This window comes from Fukomys damarensis, unplaced genomic scaffold, assembly GCF_012274545.1.
Source record: "Fukomys damarensis isolate Sample0158 unplaced genomic scaffold, DMR_v1.0_HiC HiC_scaffold_8, whole genome shotgun sequence".
NCBI lineage: Eukaryota > Metazoa > Chordata > Mammalia > Rodentia > Bathyergidae > Fukomys > Fukomys damarensis.
In genome coordinates, this window is record NW_022900920.1 from 16,596,777 (window position 1) to 16,603,254 (window position 6,478).

The 6,478-nt window shown below is 42.7% G+C and overlaps 1 long non-coding RNA gene across 1 annotated transcript in view; it reads left to right on the forward strand.

Moving 5' to 3' along the window:
• The first annotated feature begins 644 nt into the window (after window positions 1-644).
• LOC104868148 overlaps window positions 645-6,478 on the forward strand; it is a 78,348-nt gene continuing 72,514 nt past the window's right edge. The window contains exons 1-2 of the long non-coding RNA XR_781963.1: window positions 645-716; window positions 2,167-2,371. This is a non-coding gene — a long non-coding RNA (uncharacterized LOC104868148). The remainder of the gene's footprint in view (window positions 717-2,166; window positions 2,372-6,478) is intronic.

Below are 6,478 nucleotides of genomic sequence, written 5' to 3' on the forward strand. Positions count from 1 at the left end.
AAACCACATAATATGTAGTCACTGAAGGAACTAAGACCTATCTCTAGTGCTATACTTTGTGGTCCGTTTGGAAGGGACTGTGAAATATGATTGAAAGGCATGCAGAAAGAGGGAAAACAAGAGTAGTGTGGCTCTACGAGTCAGCCGAGATCAAGTCTGAATTGGTGAGCCACTCCGTGGAGTGAAAGCCAAGTACCTGGAAATAAATCAAAATGACTGAACACATTTTTATATTATCCTTATTTCAATATTTGTTACATTCATTACAGCACCGGGGACGACTGACCTTTACCTGGGAACGTTGATTCTTGGACTGTTAGCTTTTGTTTCCCTAAAGCAAGTAATCACTTGAATTCCCTGGCATTGCTCTCTGACATGAAGCTCGTGGGGTGGCAATGTGGGGGAGGTTAATGCCTTCGCCGGCTGACGACTGGGCCCGAGCTGGCCGGGTCTGTGAGCCTAGAAGCCTGGCTGGCCAACACAAACATGCTGATTCCCCTGAACTCATTAAAAGGGGTTTGGTTGGGTTAGAGAGAATTCCAATGATTGCTCCTGGAAACACGACCAGGCCTCACAGTTCCGATGTGTCACAAAGGCCTGGAAACAAAGTGTAGCCCTGCCTTCCTGAAGGAATTTGAAGTGATATAGATTTGAACTATTTGGCACAAAAGACTTTCATGTTGGGCAGGCTGACCAGTACCTGGGACACAAAGAAGGTAAATTCATTAGCTGGATTGTCTTGCAAGCCAGGAGAATGTCCTCTTCGGAACAAGATCAGACAGTTCTGTCACCCTGAGCCTTGTAGACTCCTTGAAGTGTTTGTGTCACACATCCAAGTCAAGTCGGGGCACCAGTGGCCTCTCTACATCTAATGGAGCACTTGCTTCTTCTAAGTTTACCTGCCAGTTTAAAAGCAAACAAACAAACAAACAAACACAAAAGCATTTGTTGACATGCATCCTTCATTAAGCCTCCAGAGACTTGATAATAGCAGAAAGCTTTGGGCAGATAAATGAGGATAATGGGACTCAGTCAATTAATGAATATTTGAAATGCCTTTATAATGAGGTTCTCCTACAGTCTACACATTAAAGTAAGGGAAAAGACATCTTATCTCATTCCATGGTTCTTGCTGGGGCCAAAAGATTCTCCCTTGAACTCACTCTGTTTATAGATGGCAAGGAGTGAGGTTTATTTGAACTGGTTTTTGTTTTGAATTTGTGCGGGTTTGTCCTCGCCACTGCAGAATGTATCCTTCAAGTGTCTGCGCCTCTGAGCCTGGTTGTTCCTTTCTGAGGCAGTGCCAGAGTTTATCACCACTCACTTCTGGATAGTGTTAATGCGGCAGTCACTTCCTGTCTGCACAATAATCAGAACATTCACCAGAGCATTGAGCGTTACAAGCCACATACATGGGTGATTGTTACCTGAAATGGTTAAAAAAAATTTTTTTTTAAAACTTAGTATAAGATGTTCACACTGTTTCTAGAGAAGTATTGTTCCAAGTTAAACATGTGCCCATGGCAGGAATAGGAAGAATAAAGCAGACCTGTAAACAGGCTGCATGGGAGACTTTTGCTCACAGGTTCCCCAGAGCACAGCAGGGAACACTGGCTTCCATGTCTCCTCGGAGTGGAAATTAGTCTGTGGATAGTGGATAGTGAAATTCAGAGAAGAGAGCTAATGCAGGCCCACAGTGCTCATGTTTCTGGCAAACACCGGAATTCTTGAGAGAATTTATGAAAACTTGCATTGTGAGTCTGTCCTGGAAATGGTTAGGCTTGGGTAGGGGAGCCCTGCGGCGATGCATTTCAGCCAGTGCTGGTGCTGCTGGCCTGGGGAGCACATTCGGAGCAACGCTGATATAAGAGAAAAGGCACAAAGGGCCTTGTCAGTTGAGATCAAAGGTGAAGGGGCCCATCTCTTATGCTGGATATCGTACCTTAGTTCTCTTATCTCATTTGAAGAACAAAACATTTTATGAGAGATACAGTAGTCCCCCTTACCCACAATTTCATTTTCCTTGATTTCACTTACTTGCGGTAAATCATGGTCTGAAAATACTGAAAGGAAAAGTCCAGAAATAAACAATTCCTAAGTTTTAAATTGCATCCCATCTTGAGTTGTTTCACGAAACCCCTCACTATCCTTCTCTGGTCTACCCAGGATGTGAGTCATCCCTGCCCAATGTATCCATGCTGTATACATCGCCTGCCCATGAATTGCTTAGAAGACATCTTGGACATCAGATTCGCCATCACACTTGCGTTCCAGTTACTTTCACTTTACTAATAAAGGCCCCACTCCACAAGAGCAATGAGGCTTCACGCTATGCCACAGAGAAGCTGAAGTGCTTCCTTTTACTGAAAAGGTAAAAGTTTTTTTTTTCTTTTATTGAGTTTATTGGTACATTTTAGGTATACAGTACAATTACATTTATTACTGGGATCTTGTACCTTTACATGACAGGTCTTGGTTCTCATTTTTCCCCCTTGTCCCTGCCCTCCCTTCACCCCCTTCTCCCCTCCCCATTTACAAACACTTTATTTCCATTTTTTCATTTTGTCATATTTTTTCTTTTCCCTTATTTCTATAAAATGGAATACTACTCAGCCATAAAGAATGAGAAATTAGATTCATTCATAGGAAAATAGATACATATTGAGGATATACTCCTAAGTGAAATAAATAAGTCACACATGTGTAAATACTGAATAGTTTCTCTGGTGTGAAAAGCTATAATAGTACATAAGATCCTAATGAGATAATTGACCATGTGAATAAGAAGAAAAGGGCTAAAGGTGTAGGGAAAATGGGAAGGGTAGGGTAAAGGTAATAAGGTGCTAAGTGAAAAGGTAAAAGTTTTCAGCTTAAGGAAATAAAACAAAATGCATGCAGAGGTTGCTGAGATCTACAGCACAGTAAGATATTTTAAGAGAGAGGAAGCAAAAGACCATATCCATATAAACTTTATTGCAGTATGGTGATAATTGTGCTATTTTATTGTTGGTTATTGCTGATAATCTCCTACTATGCCTGCGTATAAATTAAACTTTATCACAGGTATGTATGAGTAGGAGAAAGCATACTCTGCACTGTTTCAGGCATCCACTGTGCATCTTGGGACGTGGAGAATGGGGAGCTGCTGTCGTTTTGTCTTTGTGTTCAGTAGGAATACTGACATTTCTGTCTTTACAGAAGAGAACAGAGCAATCTCTATACTACACACAAGTCCTGTTTGCTTGTTGATCTCCACTGTAAGAGTTTGGTCAGAGAGGGACTCCATGGGAGAGATAGGGAAGAGGCCCAGGGTCAGCCTTGGGGTATTCTGGTGCAGGGTCCTGGCTTGGCGCTGCCTCTTTTCCTTGATGCTGTGACTTCTTCCCCCAGCCTCTCTATACCTTGCTCTCTGCCTCAACACTTGACACTTCCCTCATCGACAGAAATTCCTCCTGTTCCTGTAGACTGACTGATCCTGTATGACACATTCTTAGAATTTAACTCACCTCTTGTCATTTGAGTTTTTAATGTCTGACATGAGTAGAGGTTTGATGTCTGACTTCATTTGTAGAAACTCACCGAAATCTTTTGCCATGCTTCAAGAATGCTTAAAATTTAAGCCCTCGGGTTGTGTAACGTAAGCCAGTGCCCTGGGTTATCAATCCTCCAAATTGTTGGAATTTTCACATATTGGGGGTTTTAAGTGGGAAGAAGAAAAACACATAGTGTTGTAAGCAATAGAGAATTTTACTGCTTGATTATCTTTCTAAACTGAAGCTGAGTAACTGGGGACAATTAGAAACAGTAGCTTTCTGTACATCTCAAACTAGGGACTACACACAGGGATTATTTCTTTGAAGAAGCTTTAAAGGAATTTGTAGAATGTAAATGATTTATTATCTTCATTATTCAAAACATGTCAGCAACTGTCAGAAATATAGTACATCATATTCTTAGTACTGGATCAAACTATAGGTAAAGCTGCATGTGTCCCCTTCAGGGGTTTAGAAATTGAAAAGGAAGAAAATAATCAGATTTGGTTGGGGAAGACTTTCTGTGCAAAGAAGAAAAAGAAAAGAAGGCATTTCCATCACTTCAGAGTTGTTTCTTTGGCCTCAAGGACTAATCATCAGTGCTGGAGCTTGGAAGCTGCTGGCACTTCTAAAGAAGTTAGCAATTGTCATTTGCTTCTTTCTATTCTTCCTTTTGCCACCTCAGTTCCAACCCTGCCTCTTTTTTGCTCTGTCCCTTTTATAGTAAGGGCTGTTGCAGAGCTGGCCTTCTGGCTTCCCTTCCCCATCTCTGCAGGGAGCCACATGTGACAATCCTCACTCATAGCCCCATCCACCTGCTCTAAATAGTCTCACCCGTAACACCACGGGCTCCCTGTGCGTCCTCGTAAATGTGCTCAAAAGGATAATTGTGGTTTCTCAGTTACAGGCTCGATGTGAGGTGACAGTTTAGTGGTCAGTCCAGCTGTATTGGGAGTTAAAATTATCCATGCTTGTCTGCACGCGTGCTTAGTGAACTGTACAGCTCCACCTTTTTCCGGCTGATTTAGCCTTCTCTCCCCCATGGAGTATACAGCCAACGTCCCCGGGTCTGCTCAGAAACCGGCCCCTCTTTCCTTTAGGAGTCTGTCGGGCCACTGCAGTAATGAAGAGGTCTGGTGTGTTCAGCTTTATCTTTTTGATGAATTCTGAGAAGCCGTTGTTTTAAATGTGACAGAATAGCCAATCTTCTAGTAGGAGGAAAAGTGTTTCTAAAGTACAGTCTTTTCTCTCTGCTGGTTCTCTCTCTGTTCTAACTCTGAATTTCACCCAGAGTAAATGTTCAGTCATTGACTGAGCCTCGTTGTGTAATCATTATCTGGTTAAGAAGTCAGAAAGAAGTGGAAATGTTATGAGGGGTCTGGATCTGTGAGTTATGAGGGACTCCGCAGTTTCCAACACAGCTCTTCGGAATCCAAGAGAGGCCATTTTAGGATCAAAGTGCTGTACTCTCTCAAGACTCTTCCAGGCAGAATATTTTCACGAGCTACAGACGTCCAGGCTTTAAGAGCTTTTCTTGTTTGCCATCCACGTGGTTTTCTCTCATCTTCCTCACTCCTCTATCTGACTGAGCTTTTCTTCTAAAAACCCAGTGTACCTTTTACTCAGGAAACGAGGCATGGCGCATGGGACAGCCTGGGTATTAAGCCGACACTGATGGACTCCTTGGCCAGGGAAAGCCTTGGTGATACTGCAGAACGTATTTTGTCCCGGGAATCATCAGGGCTGTGTGGGCAGTCTTCCGGAGTCTCTAGATGAATGTAGCCCTCATTCCTTCTGAACATTTTTCAAGGCAGCGCTCCTCCAATATTTTCTCATTCTCTCACACTAAAGAGTCAAATTACCTTGAGTTCATTGCAGCGATAAGCAGTGAAGTCCAACAAAGCTCCTACCCACCCAGTGTACCGGGAAATCCTATGAGAGGGTGGACACGGCCCAGGGGGAATAAAGAAGAAAGCGACAAGTTTAGGTCAAAATGGAACGCTTGAGTGGGGAATTTCCCAAAGAAGCGGGTCTATGAGCTGTATCAGGAAAGAAGAGCGTACAAGAAAACAAGCAGTGGTCTAGGGGCAGGATATGCAAAAACCGGGAGCCATGAAACTACTTGGTGTGTGTAGGGAGCAGTAGGGTACTCTGAAAGATTAGAATATGTCTGTATGGTGAAGGTGGTTGCAGAGGTAGTGAAGGGCAGACAGGGGAGAGCCTGGGGAGCCACAGTCATGAACGTTTCTTACTATTCAAGTCTGAGCAGATCTGTTGTGAGCATGTATTTGTGCACTCAATGGCAGACTTTCCTCCCAGTAGATATGTCTACCTTCTTTCACTGTAATGAAACCTAGAGTTGCTTTTAGGTTAATCTTTAAGCCAGAGAAAACAGGATCAATATCAGGATGCATTTCATTCCCCTCCTCCACATACCCCGGAGTACTAAACTGTAAATTGAGTTTCTGATGCTTGTGTCTGGGGCAAGAGCTGCATGGAATTCGGAGCAGTGGCTACAATTGGGACAGATGCTGGTGGATTCTTCATGACCTTCATCTCAACATGCTTCTGCAGAACTCTGCCTTTCTGCCTTTACATATAGTTAGAGGCTGGCTCCAATTTTGGCAGGTTTAATAGCGCCTCATTTATTTTTCCAGTCTTCATCAACATGCTTCTCAGTAATGATCTTCACATCCTATTAGCATTTTCTTGCATCTTCCCTGCAGAGAAAAACCAACACACGAAACTCGCCACTCTGGCTAAATGTTGGCAGATGCCTTTCGTAAAGTCTTATAAAACAGGCATTAAGCAATTTGGCTGAAAACCTGTTGGAACAAGTTACTTGATTTTAATGAACTATCCCCTCTGAAGAGGTTTTGTTTATACTATGTCTTTCACTAACTGGTTTCTTTTTAAGCCAAAAAAAAAAAAAAAAAAAAAAAAAA